The sequence below is a fragment of the Ictidomys tridecemlineatus genome, chromosome 1, assembly GCF_052094955.1.
Source record: "Ictidomys tridecemlineatus isolate mIctTri1 chromosome 1, mIctTri1.hap1, whole genome shotgun sequence".
NCBI lineage: Eukaryota > Metazoa > Chordata > Mammalia > Rodentia > Sciuridae > Ictidomys > Ictidomys tridecemlineatus.
Window position 1 is genome coordinate 175305398 of NC_135477.1, and position 26380 is coordinate 175331777.

The 26380-nt window shown below is 32.7% G+C and overlaps 1 long non-coding RNA gene across 1 annotated transcript in view; it reads left to right on the plus strand.

Annotated features, from left to right (window-relative positions):
* The window catches only part of LOC120885575 (uncharacterized), a 458357-nt gene extending 436205 nt beyond the window's left edge, over positions 1 to 22152 (plus strand). The window contains exon 3 of the long non-coding RNA XR_013425685.1: positions 20779 to 22152. This is a non-coding gene — a long non-coding RNA (uncharacterized LOC120885575). The remainder of the gene's footprint in view (positions 1 to 20778) is intronic.
* The last annotated feature ends 4228 nt before the right edge of the window (positions 22153 to 26380 follow it).

Here is a 26380-nt window from a genome sequence, read left to right on the forward strand (position 1 = left end):
TACCAGTTTATGGCTTCCGTAGATCTTGCTAAACAAATCTTAGTTGTAACCCTGAATTCACCTGTCATTCTGGATTTCAGGATGATCATTTGTTCTTTGTTGAGTCATTAAAATATGTCATTGATTTTCAATTTGTTCAACTTTTCCTTGGTGTTAAGACGAGATTGGTGGCTTCCAAATATTTGCATATCACAGCTGAAAATGAAAGTCTTTGACTTTTTAATTGTATTTGTTCAGGTCTACTGTGGTACCTCTGATATTCATGTTAGTATGTGAAGGCCCAACACAGTGTTGGACATAGAGTAGTTAGCTTAGTAAATATGAATTCCCTTTTCCTTTTGTTAATGTGACATGATGAAAAGTTCATACTACCAGAGTCCCCAATGTTGAGCTGTCCCCTGGAAAACAGTAGTTCCTTCTTATTTTAAAGAATCAGGAGTGTTTATCTTCACTTGATATTATATCCCAAAATTTTGTTTAATATCCTATAGCTATACCTAATGGGACACATCAAGTCTGATATCTTACAGCTGACTACCTCTTAAACTGCCTTCAGATTATTTTCAGTTATTTCCCACCTCAGTTCAAGGCTATGTTAAAGGGATAATTAAATCTAGAGAAATTAAACAAATGAATACAGATCCAGTTGAGATCCTGAGACTTCAAACAAGTGCCCCTCTCTTCCTGCCTTCCCTCACAAATAGTTATTATAATAGAATACAATGATTGATGTTTAGCCCCCCAAATTTACTACTAGTCATATTGTTACTGGTACCATGAAAAACTATAGCTGTACTAAATGGCTCTATGCATTGAAAAAGAAAAATTCAAACTCTGGTAGCACAAAAATATATTCAGATTTCTGCTCCTCTGTCACTAGTTATAGGATAATGTTTACTCTTTCAACAATCTTTATACATGGTAAACATTTATTCTCAAGTAGTGATCTAAGATGTTCAATTGTAATGGAGAGACAAAATATTCTGGAAATCTCTAGCTGCAAAAGGTTGGTAATAATAGACAAAGTATTAATGCCTGGAAATAGGAAAAGTAAAATAAAAAAAAAAAGAATGATTTTATGTTGTGCTACAAATCACTATAAACACAGTGGATGAAAATGTTATACATCCATACCCTCACAATTTCTCTAGATCAGGAGTCCAGGCAGATCATAACTGGATCCTCTATAATAAAGGAATTGACCAGGTCAGGGTTCTATCTGGAAAAGTGACTGGAGAAAGGTGCACCTCTAAGTTCCTTGGTTAAATGTGAATCTCATTAACAACAACAACAACAACAACAACAACAAATATATGTATATATGAAAAGGTCTTAGTGGTTAAGTACCCCTGGGTTCAAAATCCAATACCAAAAAAAAAAAGAAATTGAAGTATGTTAAACTATTGATTATGAAGAGCCTTTACAGAATAGACATCATATACAATAAAAAAAATGTGGGCAGAATAAATTTCCATTTGGGTGTAGGATTCAAGACAACTTGATTCTTCAGAGTAGCAACAGAGGGAGACAAGGAGAGAGCAAAGAAGGACAGGGATGAGGAGGAAGAAGAGAAGGAGAGAGAGAGGGAGAGAGAATTCTTATGTAACTTAGCATCACATAGAGTAACCACTTTTGTGCACATCACTTGTTAGTAAGCCTTAGGTCCCAACTGCACTCAAGGGGGACAGTATTTTCATGGTATGAACAAAAGGAACCAGAGGTCATTGAGATTCACCTCAGTATCTGTCTACCATAGAATGTTAACCAAGTGATATTCAGCAGATGAGAAGTCTATAAATTGCTATGATATTTGAACAAAAGTCACAAAAATTGTATGGAAAAATATGATCTATAGTTCAGTAATTTTATTTATAATTAATTATCACTCAGGTGAAACTAATGTCATTATTGTGTATTACATGAAAGGAAAGTGACTTACAATTCTAGACATTTATTTGACAATATAGAGTCATTCAGATGACTATTTACATGAGGAAAAATGTACTTAGAAACTAGAGCTGGGTGCAGTGGCACATGCCTGCAATTCCAGTGGCTCAGGAGACTGAGACAGGATTGTTATTTCAAAGCCAGACTCAGCAATAGAGAAAGGTCCCAAGCAAAGTAGTGAGATCATATGTCAAAATATATATATAAAGGGCTTAGTGGTAAAGTCCCCCTTTGTTCAAAATTCAGTACCAAAAAAAAATAATAATTTGAAATATGTTAAATAAAAATATGTTGATTATGAAGAGCCTTTACAGAATAGACATCATATACAACAAAAAACATCAACTAAATTGAAAAAACATATATATATGGAGAAAGTAAACATGTATGTAAATTGGTTAACAAGAATATATTTATTGTAAAAAAATTGCACCAGAACTATCTCATTAACAAAAACTGTAAATACCTAAGACAGCATAATAAATCAGTAAATAAATTTATACTACTGAAGTTATTCATATAGCTCCAGTGATCCTTTAAAACTCATGGACAGTTTTCTATTACTAAGCATTGAAAAGCTGTCAGAATCTGATAAGCAAGACGTGGTTCAAAGACTCCTAGAAGAGGAAATCAGAGACGCAGGTGGCTGTGTAAACTGACTTAGAGTTTGGAAACATCATTCAAGTTCTAATTTGGAAAAGGGAGTTTGATGGGGGTTATAGGTTAATTGAACTATGAAAGTTCTTTCTTTTCTTCGACTTTCTATTTTTAAACCTAGTATAGAGGAGGTTCTGCTGATTGAATCTTCAGAGAACAAGACAAATGAGGATATTTAGTTTTATAGAGAAAAACCACATTTTCTTATACATGTTTTCAAAGCTTATGAAATGTGGTAAAGGAAGAAGGAATTAATGGAACGAGATCACACTCTAAATCAAACACCATATGTTAACAATCATGACCTACCTGGCTTGGGGAGGAAGATATAGACTGTTTTTATAACTCTGTGTACTGAAATATTAAACACCTAATAAATTTGGAAGTACATGAGGTTATTTTTAAAAAAAGATGAGTGAATATGAAATTTAGTTCAAACAAAGAGTTTCTTCTCTCTATTGTAACTTTTCATTCTAATATTTCTATCTTTCTAATATTTCTCAATGAAGAAATTTTCTTTTCACGCAGGTCAAACTGCAGAAAAAAGGTTTACAAATGTGTTCAGAGTCTTCTCTGAGTTTGTATTCTGGAATGGAAATATCGAAACTTATTTTCATCATAGAGCTCCGTACCACAAAATGCAAAGCAAGGCTTTAGTATTACAAGCTCATCTGTGATCAATATTAGAGATTGACAAATAGAATGAGCATGATCTTTCAAACTGATTTGGTTTAGAATCCTGATTGTCACCAACAGTGTGTAGTATTGGACAAGTGATTTCTCATGCAGCACCCACATTTTAAAATTCAAAGTTGGTCCTCCAATATTAGAAGCTTGCTGTGAGGATTAATGAGCTTACTTATGTAAACCACCTGGAAAGGATTTGGCACTCAGGAATGAATAGTACATAACTGAGTATTTTAATGGCAACAATGATGATTATGATCCCTTTTGCTCTAGAGCTGAAAATTGTATTAATCCAAGCATTAAACTTAGTTCTGCCTCTGTCTGTCTCACTAGAGAAGGCAAACTCATAAAATTTGTTGTGAAATTAAATGTATGTTTCTTGAGAGTCAGTACAGGAGCAGAAAAGGATTTCTGTTTTTATTACATGTACATCATTGAGGGTATATTTTAAATATTTTACTGTCCTAATATTTTCAAATCATGAAATTGAGAGATTACTTACTGTGGTCTCATCACTACAAAGATAAAAAAAAGTTGTCATTCAGCATTTATTCAAACACAAAATAGTATTTTTTATTCATATAAGTGCTAGGAACACATTGATGACACACAAATGAATGAATGAGCACTAAGTGAATGAATGAGTGAATAAAATTAATAGATTTCCATTTAAGGTATTGCTCAGAGATAATTTATTGCACTCAGATATAATTTAGATACTTTTAGTATTGTTTTTCTCTAATAACAGTTTTATATTTTTCTCTATCAATTAAATTCAAATTTTATAATTTAAATGTTTGATGTTAATCAAAGGATATGGCAGTTATATTTATCATATTTGCTTTATTTAATCACTTGATGAATTGTGTAACATATAACTTTTCAGCGTAATTATTAGTGTATTTTAAATTGAATCATGACAGTACTGTAAATGATACTTTCTACAAATATACTTCTCAATAGAGCTTACATGAATGTGTAAATTTGTTTAGTGTGTAGCTGTTATTTTTGGATTACAAGATATATATAAAACCAGAGGATCTCAAACTGACATAAGCAAAGATTTAAATATTTTGAATATATTCTTAAATATACTTTCTAGTTTATATTATTAGGTACATGATTTGTTTACTATTTTCAATGCATTTTCAATAAATTTCCATGCTCTAGGAGAAAATGTGTCCCACATCATAACACCAATGTGTATTTATCCATTGGTGTCTTGCTGAGCATCCAGTCCTCATTTAGCACTTTACAATAAAGTGTAGTATTAGATCATTAATCCACACCTCAACATTTTAAGTATATGCTCTTAGTTACATTCTACAAATAAAGAAAATGAAGATGTGAAACCTTAAAAATACTTCATCTAAATATCAACAATAATCAGAATGATGCACAAAATATGAAAGATGGCAGATACATCATACAAATAGTGTTACCTGCATTCAGAAAATGTAGAGTATAGTAAGGGGAAAGGTGAAGAAAATTTTTACGTGTTTTTTACTTTGTCATAGTATGAAAATCCCAGAATTCAGATAAGGGCATATTTGTGATGCTGAGTTATGAGTAAAATAACAAGTCAGTTAACTGTCATTTGGATTAAACTATAAAGAGAAAGTCATGAGGAAATTCCTCATCAGGAATTCCTGATCAGCAATAGATGGAAAAGTTCCTAGAATGCATTATTGTTGATAGGGTTTGAAAGCTATGGGAGAAAAAAAATACTTTTTTTTATTGCTTGTGAGAGACCTTTACAACTCTTCCCTATCATCTGGTAAAGTAACTTGTTTGTGTTGGATATTGCTTGAGATCAAATTTACCTCATTATTTCTCTGGCTGACACCTGGACTTGGACTTAGGAGAGTATAGATCAACCCCTCCTGCCAATGGGAAAAATCAGACATCGTTTACATGATGTAGAGTAGTACTCTTAGTGTGGGTTTCACAGATCTGGGATAAAGTGAAAATGGCAATGATACACACACACACACACATATATAGTGTGTGTGTGTGTATGTGTGTGTGTGTATATATATATATATAGAGAGAGATATCACTATTATATCTATCTATATATACACACACATATTGTTATTTCACAATGATGTCATATACATTATGTGTGTGTGTTTGCGTGTGTGTGTGTCTAGTTATTTCACAAGTGCCACAGAGTAAATGAAAACTCTTACTCATGATGTTATTGGTGAGAAACAGTTTCCTATATTTTATCTCTGAGTGTGCATTCAAGATGACAGGTACCAGATGACTGCATTTTATTTCACCCAATCGAGTATCATGGAACTCACAAATAAAACATGTTACTAAGCCAAGGAATGATATAATGGGGAGATAAGACCAATAATTTGTACAGCTACTGCAAGCTTTGTGACACATTCTTTCCAAATTGCACTGGCTCTACCAAGTTGTAAATATTTCATAAAAAAAGTGTAAACAACTTCACATATGCTGATTTTCATTGCTTTTGAGTAACCCAATCAAATCCACTTAAACTCATAGGTTTCCTTAGCTGGTAAACTTAGTGTTAATTGTGTCTCATCAAAAGTAAATACTACCAAAACCTTAATCTGCTTCTTATTTTCTGTATTCTCACAGTTCTTCTTCATTTTTTCAAGTCATCCTTATCATTTTACTGTAGGGCAATACAAACTGATACCCTTCTTGAGATGAAAGCAGGAAGGCTTTTCTCTGTGGTAGTCATGCAGAAGCCAAACTATTGTTGTTGTAATTTATCACCTCCTTAATATACCTGTGATTTCTATTTTACTTCTACATGTGTTACTCAGTTTATTTTTAGTGTGCTTCCTTGATTTCTTGTGTTTAATATAATGAAATTTGCTCTTGTTAGAGAGTAATGTGAGACATAAGAAGATAGTTTCTAAAACTTTGCAGAATATAAAATGGTACTTAAGTACCTAATTATAACTAACAATTCTGTAGGCCAGAGAAATAAAAGGACTCCAATCACATGATTCCAGCTGAATTATATTCTCTAAGCTTTTTAGATATATGACAACTTTCAACACCTAATAGGCTGAAGAGAAATCGAGCCATCATGAAATAGCAGAGTAAAAAGGTATAATACAAATAGTAGCACAATACTAACAACAACAGAATAACAACAATGTTAAAACATCACTATCTAAATTGAGTGCAATTGCAATTTACATGTATACTGCTTGAATATATACAATGTGTTAGTTTTTCAGGCACTGTGACTAAAATACCTGACAAGAAGAAGTTAGAGGAAGAAAGGTTTACTTTGATTCATGGTTTCAGAGCCCTAAGGTCATTGTCAGCCAGCTCCATCCCTTTGGAACTGAGACATCTTAACAGGAGGGAAGTGCATGGCAGAGGAAAGCTATTCAGCTCATGAGTGTCTAAAGCAGAAAGAGGGAAGAGAGAGAGAGGGAGGGAAAGAGAGAAAGGGGGGATGGTAGGGGAGGGAAGAGAAAGAGAAGAAAAACCCTTCCAGGGCATGCCTGCAATGACCTACTTCCTCCAACTGATCTTGTCTCCTATGGGTCTCTTTAGCCTTCAGTGAATTAACCCATCAATGGATCAATCCACTGATGAACTTAGAACCCTCCTGATCCAATCTTTTCCTAAAAGCCCCACCTCTGAACCTTGCTACATTCGATCCGTGCTTCCAACACATGTCAACTTAGGACATTCTGTTTACAAACCATATCATGCAAATAAAGATTTTAATGTAAAAAGTCATTATGTCGATGGTGCACACTTTGGAACGTTAAAGTTCTTTCACTGAGAAAGATTAAATGATGTCATAGTCAAAACGCATAATTTAGAAACATCTATGATATGAAAATAAGATAAAAAATTGGCTGAAAACAAGAAGAAAAATTATTTTTTTCTACTAGCCTCTGAGAATTGATATCTGATTGAGGGACCGGGGAGTATTCATTTTCTGAATCTTCTAACATAGCATTCTTTACAACCACTAAAAGTCAAAAGAAAACATAAGAAAAGCAAGGGCAATTTATGTAGTCACAAGATAAACAGTGGTCCTGTTAATTAAATATGAAGCATAATTATATATGCCTTTTATCCTTTACAATAAAATTTGATTTGTAGTTTAAGAGCTATTGTATTATTCTATAGCAATTTGTTAGTATAGCTAAAATGTCAAATCAACAATCTAGCTACATATTTGATATATAAATATGCTTAACTTCTCAGATGAGGAAAAAGTTATAAACATCTTTGATAAAATAAAAGCAGCAAAACCTCTCTTCTTTATTTCTGTTCACTTAAAGGAAAAATAAAAAAAAAATTCTTGCATTTTTTTTAAATATCCAATATTGCACTGAGAAGCATTTTAGAAAACATTGTGTACATTCATTTGTTTTCTATAAATTCAGTCTGCTGAAACTCTTCTTTTTTATATACCTTAGGTGATGTATATCTACATTGTGGTAGATCAGTAGTTTGAATAATGAGACAAAGGAAATTGCAAGCAATTGATATCTAATGGATGGTTTTAATGAGTTGACAATAGCTCTTAATAGTAAAGGAAAAATACAATTATAATCTTCATATACATTCACTACAATTCATACAAACATTATTGTACTATTATTGCATTTCCTTAGAAATAATGGATGCTTTAATAGATACATTTAATAGACTAATGTAAATGTCTTATTTGTTGTTTTTAGAAAAGGGAGATAAATTTTCAGACCCAGAAAAATAAACTTGAGTATATTAAAATATTTCTTCTTCCTCTCACCTGTGCTGAAGTAATAAAGGAAGAGATTTAGGATCATAAAAAAGAATAGTCATAAAGGTGAGGTCCTAATTTACTTCCAGTTTTATTTCAACTTAGTTCTTCATTGCTACAAGGCATAAAAGTTATTGAATTTTACTATATTCACCTCACGCTGGTTTCCTATCAAACAGAATATCACTGGAACACCTCTGCTGAGCTCCCTACATGAAACTGTCCTTTTGTACGTCTCATAATCGGCGGCGATGTGGCCAAGCATCTGGTGGTGACAAGCAGACGTCTTTGATTTATTGGCTAATATCACTGCTTGTTAGTGGATGGTTGAGCAGGAGACTAAAAGAGCATAAAATCAGAGAGAATAAATTATGAAGGCACCGAACTGTGCCATTATAAACCCTTCCTTGTCACAGCTGTGACATCTCATAGGAAATGGAGGATGACAGCCGCATTCATTCTTCAAAGGGCCAATACTTTCTACTTGTGATCCCGACCATAAATAAATAAATAATGCAAACAAACCACATAAGCAAGTCAGAACTCAAGCAGGAAGTGCCTCCCCTCCGTGGAGCTCTTGGGTTCCAGTTTTCTTCTACTTAAAAGTAGAGCAGAACAAAGCTGACTTCCATGAGAGGCAGGCACCAGGAGAGTGCCAGGGTACTAAGTACATCAGCATCAGCCCCCCGTATTAGGACCTGGAGAATTGAGGAGGTAGACATACCCCATGTCGCTTTTTCCTTTAGTCATCTTGGAAAGGTTACTCTTATTTAAATTGGTTACATGAATTATATTTTAGTGAGTCAATTTAGCCAATCCATTCATACTACCAGGGTCTGCCTAGCAAACAGATTTTAAGGTTGCCCTACTTCAGTTAGTATTTAGTACAAAGAATGTTACAGAATAACTGAAAATTTTAATTGACTTTTTAAATTAGCTGAGGTCTATTAAAGACATTAAAACCTATCTAAAAGTAAGAATGTTTTAACAGCACATGATAGTGAGATCATACAATAGAAAGAACATATATCAAAGCCAGGTCTTAGATTTTTATTTTCTAATCTAGGCTTTGTTCTAAATTCAAGTTAGATTTCTTTGAAAGGTAAAATTTATATGATTGAATATTGAGAATTTAGCATCTTGGATATTACTGAATTTAAGTATGACAGAGAAAAGGCAAAGTAAAGGCAAAGAATCTCATTTCACAGTTATTATACTTTAGTTCTTTCTAACAAAAGATAAACTTTAAGAAAGGTTTTGTAAGATGAGACTCAGCATTGTCCAACTGTGTTTTCAGGAAGTCATAAGAAAATCAGAGTAGAAGGAGAAAAAAATGCATGAGAAGGAACTGTTTGAGGAAAGGCTGACTGCACAGATGAGTTGGGGAGAGATTCTGCAAGGGTCTGTCTGCCATGAAACCATTGAGTCATTAATTAATATTCTGCCTTATTTTGGAAAGGGTTAATTACAATTACATAACATATAACAAGATTCAATTCATCAAAAGTGAGTTTAAAAAAGAAAAATGACAGTATTAACATAAAGCCAAGAATAAAACTAAAGCTAACACATAAAGTTTAAGCTTCTTTAACATCCCACAGATGCTTTATAACTTTTGCTCATAGCTCTTGATCAGCCACCATGAACAGAGAACAATATCAACTGTAGTTTTAAATATCTCCAACTTCAGAGGGAAAAAATGATAGTTTTATAGGAAAACTTGTATTTTTTAAAAATATAGTTATCACATATATTAGTTTATTTGAGACAAAGCAATTCTATGAAAGTGTTGTGTGCCGGGCTGGGATTGTGGCTCAGTGGTAGAGTTCTCGCCTAGCATGTACGAGGCTCTGGGTTCGATCCTCAGCACCACATAAAAATAAAATATTGTGTCCAACTACAACTAAAAATATATATATATATAAAAAGAAAGAGTTGTGTGCAATGAGCAGTTAAAATACTGACTAGATATGTCTCTTAAGATGATTATCCTTACATAGAGTCATTCTGTTTCCCTAGGACAGCTGCAGATTTACCTCCAGGCAAGTCTGATATTTCATAAAAATATTAATCTTTGTATCTATTTTTCATTTATTTTCCACATGAGTGCAGTTTACCTGGTTGGGTATTTATATTCCCTACCCAATTAAAGGGGATAATATGATCATGTGGCATGCTGAAAACTCACTTTTGATGACGCTTCTAATAAACTGGTCATCTTCCATAAAATCTAAAACCAAGGTACAATTAAATGTCTTTATAAATTTTGATTGAAAGAAAAGTCTGCATTAGAGATCCCAAAGCATGATTACATGTAATTGCTAAACCAAAAGGACAAAGTGTGCATTCTCCTGAATGCTGGTGTGGCATGGCTCTGGTGATAGACCCTTGCAGCTAGATCCAATTGATGCAGGGATTGCACATTTTGTTTTTGTGCAGGAAATAATGCTTCTATTTTATAGGAACAAGAAGGCCAATTATTGTAGTACTGACACATCTGTGAGGCTGGAGCCTCAGACTTCTGCTCTGTAAAAAAAGAAGAGTTAACCTAGACCTCATTTTGAGGCTAGAAGTTTCCCAATGTATCTCTTAGTGCAGAGGAATCTTGATATTGATCTTGATGGGAGTTGTCAGAATATTTAACATGGAATGCAAACTCAAAAAGAAATATAGAGAACCAAAAGACAGTAGTTTGTACGTGAAGAAGTAAAACCTCTATATGATGGATCTCAACAATTCAAAGAACATTCTTAAAATTTTCATGTGTAACAAGAAGAAGAAGAAGAAGAAAACCATTTGGAGTCATGGTATTTTGATAGAGTGTTGGTTTCATCTTGAGCTTGCATTCTAGTAACCAGCAAAGTTGTATTTCTCTAATCTCAGTAGTATTGTTTAAGTAGAATTGCCGCAGTTCTAAGTACTGTGATCTGTAAAATAGAGTGGCAATTATTAAACATATTTAGATGCTCATTGTACTCATAGCATCCATAGATAATGCTATATTATAACCAATACTCCAAATTGTTTTTTTAAATGCTGAAAATTTTATTCTTACTTTATAATTGTTTTGTTCTGCTTTGTTCAGAGTTAGATTAATTACTGGCTTCATAGATTTAATTTAGGAAGTATAGATATCTTGAAGTATACTCATAACACAGAATTCTTTAGATTGTGAATAAGCTACACAATTTATTCTACAATTTTGTTTTTTATACACACACATATATGTACATGAATATTACAGGATTGTAAAGTGCAGTTTTATACTATCATTTTAGAAAGGATTTTACTATAATTTATATATATATATATGTATATATATATATATATTTCTTAAATATATATATATTTAAATATTTTTATGAAATATTTTTATGAAATACACACATAATCCTATAATTCTGACTATATTTAAAACATTTAAATGGACACATTATAGATTTTACATTTTTATATAGTTAATGCATAAGAAACATTTATATCTAATACTGGTCCTTGTCGTGATATTGAGGGCCTGTCACTGAAATAAGAAGCTTACACATTATTTTGAGTAGTCTTCACAAAATATATGAAAGGTGAATGACATTATTCCAATAGTTCAGAAATATGAAAGATCTAGCTAAGATTCAAAATTGGATTTATTTTATGTAAAAATCCATGTTTTTCATTTTTGTTTTGATTTTATTGAAAGTGCTATTCTTTCTCTCAATAATGAACCATGTCATGAAGAATGCACTAGGCACATTGTTATTCCAATGTACCAATGCTCTAACTTTAGAAGGAGGAAGTACATAAAATGTTATAAAATTCTGTCTCTTAAGATTCATGGTTATTTCCTGTAGCAACATTGCATGTTTTCAAGACCTGACCATCTTGCTCAAATATTTTGTTTTGGGTTATCAAGTACATGGAAATGTGCATGAATATTTCTTACACTGCATGTTATAATCTTTAAGAAATATATGTGCTTATCTCTTTTATACGAAAAAGTATATATCTCAACAATTCAAAGAATGTACATATGTAATGTGACAGCATCAGAAATGTATACCTTCAGATAATTTGTTTCTTTGCATTGAAGAAAGTGAAAATAACAACAAAGGCAACTTTTCCTATCCAACTTAACCTCTTTGGTTAGAGGTAGCATTGCAATTAAAACATTACTGAGGCAAATTCTCAGTGGCTCAGCACTAGACACTTCTTAAACACTTGAGTGGGTACAAGTGTAGCCATGTGCAACCATGTGTGGTAAAATCTGTCAGAACTAACAGCAGGGGCTCTGATAAGAGTTCTCCATCAGTAAACCTGCTGAGAGCTCAAGGTCTTGGAATTGTTATCATAAGTGGCACCCAATAGTGAGGCCAATATTAAGGGTCTATTTATGTTTCTCCAGTGTGGATTTTCTTAATTTTCCATAGGTTTATTCTATCTTGGACATTTGAGGTCATGTTGATGTTTAAACCCAAGTCTAGCAATTGTCAGAATTTAAGTGCATTTTTTTCTCCTTAATGAGAGAGAGCAAGAAATGTCCTATGTGAAGAGGGCATAGGAAACTATTTTCCAAACAGAACAGTACATTTAGTGAGAATGGAAGATTATTAGGAAGTTTTGTATATCCTTATCATGTTAGACAACTCAACACAGAAGCTCATATTTCATAAAATTAAGCATTTAAAATCAAATTCCAGATTCTATGCTTTTCTAGTCTCTACTTGAACAGTTTTCAAACCTCAACTTAATCTAGTCTATAAGTTACCAAGGCTGACCTACCACCCACCCTTACCTGAATCTTGTCTGACAATGCCTTGGGGTTACACAGACAACTCAGCTTGGCTCTCTATTCTGCACCCTTACCATAGATTTTTCTTGGCCCATAACATCAGTACTTTCTTCAGAACTAACCAGTGAGCTATTTATTTATACTTTTTTCCAATGGACTAAGATCAAAGAATTTTTTTTACAGTTTCACACACAGGTAATACATACTCATTCATTAGTCTCATGATTTTAAAAGCACTTATCCATTAAACTTAGTTAAATTGCATATTATAGATATTAGTTTTAGTGGTCATACAATGCAACAACACTTTAGGTCCAAAGAATGTTAAACCAATTATAAGTAAGTTCCATACTACATAATATCAAAATCGTATGTGTGTGCGTGTGCGTGTGTGTGTGTGTGTGTGTGTGTGTATTACCATGTTTCATGTACTTTGCCTCTGAATAATCATGTCAAGAATTGCTAGTGCAAAGACCTTGAAGAAGTAGGCAGGCAAAATAATGAGTGACAGGCAGGTGTTACAGACTGAAGCTGGTTGTTATAAAAGCAACAGTGCTTTTATAACCATGAACTTACATGAAACAGACACAAAGCCCAGATGGTGGGAAGCTATAGGGAATGGCAGGGACTGTGAAGAACAATATGGACACTGTTGAAAGTGACTCACTTCTTCTGGGCTCTTGAGGACAACGCAGTCATCTGTGATGTACACCCATACTGGCCAGATCTTCCACTTGTATCTACAAAGACTTTGGAAATCTAGACTTATATGTGAAATTTCACCATTTTTTTTTCATGTTGGCAACTAATTCACTATAGAGAACAGGCATAACACAGCTCTTGGTGAACCTAGTTCTGAGGCTATTAATTGTAAACTCTAAGTACTTAATATACATTTGCCTGGACAAATTATAAAATCGAGAGAATAATGAAAAAAGTGAATATTTAAGAAATTAGAAAATAGTTATCTACTATTAGTATGAACATTATAGTTGGTTTGTCAATGTTAGGCATAACGTGGTAACAACATGCCATTTCAAGAATGTTCCAACCATATTTTATTTTTAGATCTATATTTTGTGAGTGTGAAACATTGCATAAGTCAACCAATCTTTCAGATTTTAAGTTTTTGTTTATTCAGTGTTTTATTGTTGTTGGTGGTGGTGGTGGTATAGGGACAAAATAGATTATGGATTGTTTTAGGAAAATGTGAAAAATTACCAGCAAAATGATTTGGACACCATTTGTGAGCTTCACAATTAGAGTTTATGGAATAACTTAAATTAAAGATATTGAATTAAACCCCTTAAAGTTTTAGAATTAATTGTTTGATTTTATAATTTATCTGAAATAAATTGAGATTTTCATATCATATCACTTCAGAATCATAATAAAAAAGAAACTTCACTGTTGTAATTGACAATAGCAAATAACTTGCATTGCATTTTCACCATGGGTAGCGGTATTTGGTTTTCTCTTTAAAATGTGGTATGGGCAATTCGTAGTAGATGGAGTGTCTCCAGTTTTAATCACTTCACTTTTCATTTGAAAAGTAATTCATCATGAGAAGTCAGTGGGGTATAGAGAGCACTAATTGCAGCAAAATATCAAGGACAGTTTTCCTCTGTCTTAATTAAACATTAATGAGTAAAGTTATTTGCAAATGCAGGCTGCAGGGATGGACTTGTCTATCTACGTTTGGTAAATACTGACACTAGATGTCAAAATAAAGCACCTTAATTGATTTATACAGGAATAGTTTTAAAAGATTGCACCTGGCTTGACATTTCCCTAGGTTTTTATAGAGTAGTTTCTAATAAATTATTTATAAAGAAACTTTTCCTGACCTATCCTAATTACAGGAGTGATTGTTTCCAAACTAATCAATTTGGTGTAAATTCAACTTTTTCAGTTTTACTATAAATATTAGGGATTCTATGGAAAAGGATGATGTTTTCTGTAGGATATGCAGGCAAGTCATTTTTTTTTAACGTTTGGAAATGTTTTGTAAGGTTCTTTCCTTTTTCAAATTGATATTTTTTTGAATATATGCATATTATACTTCATTGTGTTCATTAACCTAATTGCTTTGAGTTATAATCCAAAAATTAAAATTAAAAACCTGCAATAAAGTCAAACTTCAGATCTTAATGCGATGTCTTAAGTAACATTGCTGATGATATTTTATAGTGTATTTTATAACTCAAAACACTAACAAAAGGTAAAAATGTAAGCTTTTGGCTCTAAGTTACCCCATAGTTATCAAGAGGATAATTGCTTAATATGATTGATAGATTAGTTGAAATGTAATATTTTACTAAATTTTCCCATGCATTTCTCTGAATGACTACACAGCAATATTTACTTTGATGGATATAATTAATAGTTTCAAACTACAAAAGATATAATTAATATTTTAAGTAATTAAGTATATGTTATATCAAGGGCTTCCAATTTTATATATCAGAAGACAAAACACTAATGGTGCAATTTATGACAACAAAATTTTGTGTAGATTATTGTAGGGATATAGTCATTTTCAGAAAATTACAAAAACTTTGTATATTTATTTTTAAACTATCAGTGTAGTTATTTACATACATTGTTTTTAAAAATGGATAAAAAAGGGGAAAAAAGATTCCCAATGTGTCTTCGAATGGCTTGTAAACTCTGTATAAACTGTTTTCAGACAGTACTGTTAAATTTCACTGTGAATTCTGAAACTCCCAGTTTCCCAAACCATATGGCTTGATGCAGATAAAATTGGCTTATGGCAAATAGTGTAAACACACTTGACGTTTTTCCACCTGTGAAACTACTGAAGTGTTATGGTGTACATTTTTAAGGTTACTAGTATCAGGTTTTCAGTGGATCTTTATTTTCATACGTTTTGCCCTTCTTGATGAAATCCTTGCCTCGTTTAAATGTGACAAAGTGTCCTTTGCCATTACCTCAGGAAACCCATACTTCAGCAAAACCTCATTTTCAATTTGTTTTCAATGTGAAAGTCAAATTATTTTGAGGAATATCTTGTATCCATTATTTAAAACAAAATCTTTGACTAGGAATTGCTTTTTTTTTCAAATCAAAGTAAATTAGAATATCCCTTTATTTTGTGTGTAAAAACAACTAAGGATAAAGTCATGTTTGAAAGAAATTAAGAGATCTTTGAATGCACAAAACAGAAAAATAAGTTAGATCCCTGAAAAGCAATGATGCTCAATGATGTTTCAATCTATAATAGTTATTGTTGATTTTTTTAAAAAAGCTACAGAAATGTCATTATAAATTCTGATAGACCCTGAGTTACAGAACCAACTTTTCTATGAAGGAGGAATTCTCTGGATAAGGGTAGAAGTTTGACTGAATTTGATTTTATTTCAAGGATGGGTACAGAAGGCAGAAAAATGAACAAGAAATAACCATAGTAAGACTAATTTTTAGGAAAATCTATTGTGGCAGAGGTAAGGAAAGAAAGACATGGTAGATAGACCAGAAGTGAAGGGTAGATCCAACATTGATCTTTGATCATGTATAATTTTTCTGCCTGCTTGAAAGATGAACATAGCTCATGCCTCACCTGGAAAATTTAGTTAAAATGGTACCTTCCATAAATTCTATTCAAATACAGTGGAAGAATGAGGGATCTATGAAGAATATTAAATAGAAAAATACTCTGTGTAACAAATAAAACATGCCACTACCTTTAACTCAATAAAGCAAAATAAATGAAAGCCATATTCACAGAATGATGACTGTGGGGTTTTGATATCTACCATAACTGTGTTCACATCCACTTAGGTCTATCTCTGAATTTGTGTTTCATAGGCTGTTGTTCTTTACAAGAACAAATTTCACATTATTTCAATTACAGTGAATACAAAATAAAAATATTTGAATATACTCACCAACATATACCCAACCCCACACCCACACTTTGTTCTTTTTGAGGATTTAATATTTTTTATTTTGTATTTCTAATTTTAATTTCTTAATTTTTTTTGAAGTTTCAGGATCTTTTCAAATGCCTTTTTATTGAGACATAAGATTTGTACATCTTGATGGGATTCAGAATTACTTTAACTATTCTAAGTTTTGTGGTTCCCTATGACTTTTTAGATTTCATCCCCTATACCTGTGATGGCAGTAATTGGCATTTTGATTAGGATCACATTTAATCTAAAGATTGCTTTCAGTACTATTTGTTTAAACAGTACTAATTCTTCCATTACATAAATTCAAATTATCTTTAATTTACTTTTGTATCCTCTATGAGTTCATTCATCACTGTTTTATAATTTTTACTGTTGAGATCTTTTACTTCTTTAAATATTTTTATGCCTGATATTTTTGTGACTGTTGTGATGGAATAGTTTTATTGATTTCTTCTTCAGTAAGTTAATTATTAATGTATAAAGAAGCTATGTTTTATGCTAACTTTGTATCCTGTCACTTTATTATAGATTGTATCATTCTAGGAAATTTTTATAGCATATTTAGTTTTTTATGTAGAAAATCATGTCAACTGCAAATATTGATAATTTAACTTTTCTTTGTGATTTGATGCCCCTCTCCGCTTGCTCTTTCTTTCTTACCTGATTGTTCCTACTATGATTTACTGCATTATTGGGAATAAGAGGAGGGAAAGCAGTTACTATCTTGTTCCAGATCTTAGGAAAATGATTTCAGCCTTTCCTGCTCAGCATTTTGTTGACTGTTGGTTGAAGTATGTACCTTCTTTTCCCAATTTATTTAGATTTTTTATCATGAAGAAATGTTGAACGTTATCAGATGATTTTTTTCCCTCTGTTAAGATGATCGTATGATTTTTGTTTTTGATTATGATGATGGGATATACTGTTTATTGATTTACAAATGTGAAGCTATCTCTGCACCCCTGGGATGAATCCCACTTGATTATAGAATATGAGCTTGTTGATGGGCTGTTGGATTTTGCTTCTTAGAATTTTGCTGAAATTTTTTTCATATGTTTATATTAGAGTAGATTAAATTATAGCTTTTATTTTTGTTATGTTGTTTATCTAGTTTCAAATTTGGGTACTACTAGTCTCAAGGGAACAAGTGTAGAACTTATTTTTCCCCCTCAGCTTTTTGCTATAATTAAAGAAAAAATGGAATTTCTTCTTTTTTAAATTTTTATAAAATGTATCTGTAAAGCAATAGGTCTTCCTGGGATTTTTTGTTAAAGGAAGGCTTTTCATTTCTACATCAATTTTATTACCCTTTATTTTTCTGTTTATGTTTTCTACTTATTGATTCAATCTTGATAGAATATAAATGTTCACAAGTTTATCCATTTCTTTTAGAGTCTCCAATATGTTAGTATATAATTGTCTACAGCAGTTTCTTATGATCTTTACATTTCTGTGGGTTCAGTTATTTCTCCGTTTTTGTCTTTGTTTTTATTTATATCAATTCACTCTTTATTTCTTTCTTTTTGGTGATTCTAGCTAAATGTTTATTAATATTTTCTTTTTAAAATTCAACTCTATTTCAGTGATTTTTTTTGTTTTAAATTTTGATTTTATTTATATATTATTGGATCCTTATTATTTATATCGTTATACTTTATTTTTTTCTTGCTTTCATGGCCTTAAGGTATATTGCTGGGTCACTTATTTGAAATCTCTCTCACTTTCTTTTTTTTTTTTTTTGATTTGATGCAAATATTAGTTGCTCTAAATATTTCTATTAATACTATATTTGCTGGGTGACACAGATTTTGATATACTATATTTTCTTTTTTATTTATTTCGAGCATTATTTTATAATTTCCCTTTAATTTTTTTACAAATTTTACATGTAAGAATATTTTGTTCAGTTCCATGTATTTGCATATTTTTATTGTTCTTGTTTATTTATAGTTTTATTTTGTTGTGGTTTGAGAAAATGCATAATATGATTTTATTTTGTAAAATTTAATTGAGACTCTCTTTGTGACCTAGCATATGATTAATCCTGGAAAATTTTCTGTTCACAGAACAAGGTAGGTTCTGGTACTCCTGGATGAGACAGTCTAAAGATGTCTGTCAAGTCAGTTTGTTCTATACTATGGTTAAACTTAAAGATTTTTGTCTGGGTGGTGAAAATAAGGTGCTGATGTCCCCGGTTATCATAGTGGAGCCCCTTCTTCCTTTAGATGAAATCTGTTCATTTCCAGAGTCGGTTGCATAGACATTTATAATTATTGCATTTTCTTATTAAATCTATCCTTTTCTTAGTATATAATGACATTTCTTCTCTTTTTACTTTTTTGAGATGTCTTTTTCCTGATACTCCTCACTTTTGGTTTCTGTTGTGATTTTATACTTATTTCCCAAATGTTCACTTTCAATCTGTGTGTATTATTGTTTGTAAAGTGAGGTCCTTGTGGAAGATATATAGTGGGTAAATTTTTTAATCCCTTTTGCCAATATTTTTTTAAAAAAAACTGGGGATTGAACCCAGGGGCAATTAACCACTGAGCCCTTAAAAAAAAATTAAGACGGAGTCTCACTAAGTTGCTTAGGCCCTTGCTAATTTGCTGAGGCTGGCCTTGAACTTGCAATCTTCCTGTGTTAGCATTCCAAGACACTGGATTCTTAGGTGTGCATCACTGTACCTAACCAATCTTTATATTTTGGTTGGTAAATTTAGTGTGTATATATTCAAGTTTATTATGGATAGGATAGATTTCTTCCTGAATTCTGTTAGTTATTTAATGATTGCATTCTATGTATTTTCTTCTTTTCCACTTATCTTATGATTTGCCTTTGTGGTTTGGTAGTTTTCTGCTGTGATAAGCTTTGATCTCTTCTTTTATCTCTTATAATGTCTCTTCTGTGAGTGAGTTTCATATATCCATGTTTTTCATGATGGTAGATATTGTCTTTCTTTTTCTGTTCTAGTGTAGGAATTTCTTAAGCTCTCTTATAAGGCTAATCTAGTGGTGATGGAGTTCTTCAGTTTCTGCTTGTTTGGGAATGACTCAATTCTTTCTTTGTTTCTGAAGTTTTGCTGCATATAGAATTCTTGTTTTTCAGGATTTATTTGTTTATTTTTCTTCCCTTCTTTTCATTCAGTACTGAAAGTGCATCATTTCATTCTCTTCTACTATGCACATTTTCTACTGAGAAATCTGACATTAGCCTAATGAAAGGTCCCTTATATGTGGTTTGATACTCTTGCTATTTTTAGAATTCTCTCCTTGTCTTGTACATTTGACATTTTGACAAGAATATGCCTTAGAGAATGTCTTTTGGTTGAATCTTAGTTAAGACACTTTGAGATTCTTAAATGTCCATATTCCTTTGAAGACTTGGAAAGTTTTCAGCTATTATTTTATTAAATATGTTTTTAATTCTTTTTCTTTTCTTTCTTCCTCTTTTTGATTTCTCCTTTCTTGAAACCTGGCTTAGTTTTATCAAAAGACCTATCTTAAAGTTCAGAGATTATTTCTTCTACTTGGTCTAATCCATTTTGGAAGGTGTTAGTTACATTTTTTATTTTATTGATTGAAGTTTTCATCACCAAGATTTCTGAGTGATTCTTTTTTTTAAATGATTTCTACCTATTTGATAAATTCATTCTTTACATCATATTTTTTTTCTCATTTCACTATATTGTCTACCTGTATTCTTTCATTGCCCTGAGTTTCTATAAGGTTGCGATTTTGAATTATTTTTTCAGGCATTTCATAGATTTTCTTCAAATTGGAATCTATTTCTGGATAATTATTCTGTTTCTCTTTGCTTTCTCCTGTTTCTTGTGTCCCTGTTTGACATGTGAGCATCTGGTATAGCACTCATCTTCTCCTATTTTATAGGGTATCTTCTGAAGGAAAACATAAATAAATTTAGGTAGGATATAAGGTGTCAGTTGAGCTTAGATTATAGATGAGCTTGAAAATGCAGTTTTTTCATTATTTTTTATTCTTCCTTCGTAGACCAATCTGCACCAGTTCTCGAGGATTGTTGTGTGATTATTCCGTGGTTGTGAGTTTCCAGAGATGCACAACCTCTGGCTCCACTATATGCTCATGGAGTTCTGGTGCCGCAAGGTGAAGTGTAAGACATCATCATATAAGGTGATCTTGGATGACAGACACTGAGGATCGTGTTACCAACAGCTATGAAACAGACACAGAACATGAAGGACACCTTCCACAAGTCCCTCAATATAAATGTATGTGTGTTAATTATACGGAGCTGGTAACCGTGGTCCTCCAACAGCCGAACATTGATGGCTCTTTCTTAGTTCTCAAGGAGTAGTGCAGATGGATTCCTGCATCATAACACTGGCTAATGTAGTGTTAAAGTTGTAGGATGCATTGATTGTATGTCCTCCTCTGAGAAGTGTCTGTTCAGGTCCTTGGCCCATATGTTGATTGGGTTATTTGTTATCTTATTGTTTAATTTTTTGAGTTCTTTGTATATTCTGGATATTAGGGCTCTATCTGAAGTGTCAGGAGTAAAAATTCGTTCCCAGGATGTAGGCTCCCTATTTACCTCTCTTATTGTTTCTCTTGCTGAGAAAAAAAAAAAAACTTTTTAGTTTAAACAAGTACATGAAAAAATGCTCACCATCTCTAGTAGTCAGAGAAATGCAAATCAAAACCACCCTAAGATACCGTCTCACTCCAGTAAGATTGGCAGCCTTATGAAGTCAAACAACAAGTGCTGGCGAGGATGTGGGGAAAAGGGTACTCTTGTACATTGCTGGTGGGACTACAAATTGGTGCGGCCAATTTGAAAAGCAATGTGGAGATTCCTGGGAAAGCTGGGAATGGAACCACCATTTGACCCAGCTATTCCCTTTCTCGGACTATTCCCTAAAGACCTTAAAAGAGCGTACTACAGGGATACTGCCACATGGATGTTCATAGCAGCACAATTCACAATAGCTAGACTGTGGAACCAACCCAGATGCCCTTCAATAAATGAATGGATAAAAAAATGTGGCATTTATACACAATGGAGTATTACGCAGCACTAAAAAATGACAAAATCATGGAATTTGCAGGGAAATGGATGGCATTAGAGAAGATTATGCTAACTGAAGCTAGCCAATCCCTAAAAAACAAATGCCAAATGTTGTCTTTGATATAATGAGAGCAACTAAGAACAGAGGAGGGAGGAAGAGCAGGAGGAAAAGATTAACATTAAACAGAGACATGAGGTGGGAGGGAAAGGGAGAGAAAAGGGAAATTGCATGGAAATGGAAGGAGACCCTCATTGTTATACAAAATTACATATAAGAGGTTGTGAGGGGAATGGGAAAAAAAAACAAGGAGAGAAATAAATTACAGTAGATGGGGTAGAGAGAGAAGATGGGAGGGGAGGGGAGGGGGGATAGTAGAGGATAGGAAAGGCAGCAGAATACAACAGTTACTAATATGGCATTATGTAAAAATGTGGATGTGTAACCGATGTGATTCTGCAATCTGTATTTGGGGTAAAAATGGGAGTTCATAACCCACTTGGATCTAATGTATGAAATATGATATGTCAAGAGCTTTATAATGTTTTGAACACCCAATAAAAAATAAATAAAAAATAAAGTTGTAGGATGCAAAGAAAGCTTCGCCAGATCCCAAGGAATGAACACAAGTGGTAAGGAGGATTTTGTGACAAGTGAGTGACTCTGGAACACTACTGTGGTGTCAGTAGTTGTGGTGTCACGGCCAAATGCAATGGATGAGCCACAGAATGTCTATGATACAGAGTTTGTGGAACTAGTAGCCACAGTTCTGGTGTTGTGAAACCATAGTGAGACCTTACCCAAATTCAAAGGGACAAAAAAGAGGGATGCTGGGAATTTGGGCACAAATAGTCGTCACCCTAAGTCCATGACTGTGCCGGAGACCTTTTCTACATTCTAAGTTATGGTACTGAGACTTGTGGCTCTTTTAGCTACTGAAGCTAAGAAACAGAATCCTAAGGGACCTACCTGTTCACCACCTTTTCAGGAACACATAAGGCCAGGGCTGTGGAAGCATCACTGTGGCAGCTTCTGAACACCAAGATGTGATGGAGTCTAGCAGTGAGTCTTGTAGTGGTCATAGCTTGGATTTGGGGGAGTGAAGGGTCAATGTATGTTTCTTCTTTGAAGCAAAGCAGTCACTTAGATCCAAGTCAGTTCACCAAAGTAGCTAGGACCCAACAGGTTACTGCCAAGTGGATTGTAGCAGGTATTTCCCACTTACATTTTACTGGCTGTGTGAAGTCCCCACTTCACCTCCATCCGGAGATCTGTGCTTCAAGTAGCAGTGTGCTTTTTTCCTCTCTTTAGGTTGCCTTTCTGACTCTCGGTGTGGCTTAGGGCTCCTGTCACTATCTTACTTCTTTCCACAGTTCTCTTTTAGTCACTCTCCTTGAAATAAATACCTTTTATTGTTGCCCTAGTTCTTCTATATGGTAGAGATAAGTGCAGAACATCTCTTTACTGCCTTCTTGGATTTTTCCTGACTCATTCTTTAAGATTCATAATCAATGTGTTAAGCCCTAGGAAAACCAAGGGGGCATTAGAATAATGTTGTTGTTATCAATTAACTTAGGGAGAATTGACATTGTTATGGTGTCAGGTTTTCCTCTCCAGGCCCTACATGTATAACTCCATTTGTTCAAGTCTTTTTCAAGGAGTGTTTTGCTTCCCGTTTCTTGTTAGGATTTATACTTCTGCATATTTTATTAAAATGTTTCTCTTCTACAGTTTTATTGTCTTGTTATTGACTTTGCATTTGAAGACTATTGATTACTTTACACTTTATATCCAGTGATCATTCCAGTTTATAGTTATTTTAATATTAAATTGTATTTCTCCATATTAACCTATCAAAATATCTGCAATTAGATACTTTGAATAATATTTCTAAGACAGTATTAAAGAAAATTGAAGATAATGAATACTCAACTGTAGTACATAATTTTATTTTAGTTTCTTTTAGGTTTTTCCACTAAGTAAAATAGTTTCTTTAGTACTAATATACACATTTTATGTTAATAAAGTATATATAAATTACTCTTTTTATTTAGTGTTTTAAACATGAAAATTTCCTATGAAATGCATTTCTTCATACTCCATAGAAAATTATACTATTGTCTTATTTTTTTAATTTACTGAATTATATTAATTTTTTTATATTAACTTACTTTTGCATTTGTAACACTTAGATAAAAATTATTTATTTAAATAACATCATAGATTTTACTTCTTGGTATTTTTTCACATTTTTTCTCACTGTTCAGAAGAAATATTTGCCTGTAGTGATTTTCCGTATTCTATTATCTTTAAATAATTTGAAATTATTTCTCCTTTTGGTTTTCTACAGAATATTTGCAATAATTAGTTCTAGATTCTCTCTACATCTGTGGTAGCGTAACTATATAAAAACATCTGAGGCTGATTCTTTTTCTGCAAGAGAAATATATGAAACTTCTAGTTTTCTTGCATGAAAAATTGTCTGTTTAGACATTTTCTGTCAAATGCACTCAACTTTAGTTATGTTTTCAGAAAATATCAGTTTTATTAAATTTAAATTTTTATTTGCACATAGTTTCTCAGAGGGGTCATTTGTGATTTTTTTTAGTTTAAAAATGTTTTATTAGCACATTTTTGTTGTATGTAACAGTGGGGGTTTACATAATTATATGCATGCAACATAATAGCTCCATTTCATTCCCCACTATTTTTCTATTTCTTCCTTCCTCCCTTTCCCCATTCTCCTACCTCTACTCGTCTTCCTTGTATTTATTTAATTTTTTAAAAGTTGTTGTTTTTTGAAATATACATAAAATTGAAATTTATTGTGGTAAATTAATATATGTATATAACAAAGTTTGGTCAATTGGATTCCACAGTTCCTCTCCTTCTCCTCTATCTTCCCAGCCACCATTCTCTTCCTGTATTCTGCTGTTCATCTTTCTACTTTCATGCAATTCTGCCAATCATTTTTTTTTCTGCTAATATTTCTCTAACTTCTTTTTTTAAAATTTTTATTGTTGGTTGTTCAAAACATTATATAGTTCTTGATATATCATATTTCACACTTTGATTCAAGTGGGTTATGAACTTCCATTTTTACCCCGTATTCAGATTGCAGAATCAGCAGAATACAACAGACACTAGTAAAGCAATATGTAAAACAGTGGATGTGTAACCGATGTGATTCTCTAACTTCTATATATGAGAGGAAGCATTCAACCCTTGATTTTCTGAGTCTAGCTTATTTCACTTTGCATGATATATTCCAGTTCTAGTCATTTACCAGGAAATGCCATGATTTGATTTCTTCTTTCTTTATGACTGAGTAAATCTTTATTATTTATATACACATTTTATTCATTAATTCATTTGTTGAAGGCACAGGGATAAACACCAAAAAAACAAAACCCAATCCATAAATGGGCCAAGGACCTAAACAGACACTTCTCAGAAGAGGATATACAATCAATCAACAGACATATGAAAAATGCTCATAATTTTTAGCAATTAGAGAAATACAAATAAAAACTAGTCTAAGATTTCATCTCACTCCAGTCAGAATGGCAGCTATGAAGAAAAACAACAATAAGTGTTGGTGAGGATATGGGAAAAAAGGTATACTTGTACACTGCTGGTGAGACTACAAACTGGTTCAGCCAATATGGAATGCAGTTTGGAGATTCCTTGGAAAACTGGGAATGGAACCACCATTTGACCCAGATCTCCCTCTCCTCGGACTATACCCAAAGGACTTAAAAACAGCATAGTACAGGAACACGGCCACATCAATGTTTATAGCAGCACAGTTCACAGTAGATAAACCGTGGAACTAACCTAGATGCCTTTCAGTAGGTGGGATTAAGAAAAATATGGCATAGATACACAATGGAATATTACTTAGCAATAAAAGAGAATAAAATCATGGCATTTGAAGGTAAATGGATAGAGTTGGAGAAGATAATGCTAAGTGAAGTTAACCAATCCCAGAAAAACAAATGCTGAATGTTTTCTCTGATATAAGGAGGCTGATGCATAGTGAGGTGGGCAGGGGGAACAAGTGAGTAATTGATGAACTCTAGATATGGCAGATGGGTGGGAGGGGAAGGGAGGGGTCATGGGATTAGAAATGATGGTAGAATGTGATGGACATCATTATCCAAAGTACATGTATGAAGACATGAATTGGTATGAATATACTTTGCATACCACCAGAGATATGAACAATTGTGCCCGCATTCCGCTGTTATTTGTAAATTAAAAAATAGGAAAAAAAAAGGATACAAATCCTGTGGATGTTTTGTTAGAGTTATACCTAAGCATTTTATTTTAGAGGGGATGTACATGATATTATATTTTTAATTTTAACATCAATAGGTTCATTGCTATTACAAATACAATTGTTTTTCAATGTTCATATTATATCATGTAATTATGTCACAAAAAGATGTTTCCATCTATGTTTATAAGAAATATTGATTTAAAGTTTTCTTTCCTTGATATATCTGTGTCTGGTTTTCATATCAGGTTAATAAAATTAATTTGGCAGTATTCCTTCCCTTTCTTTT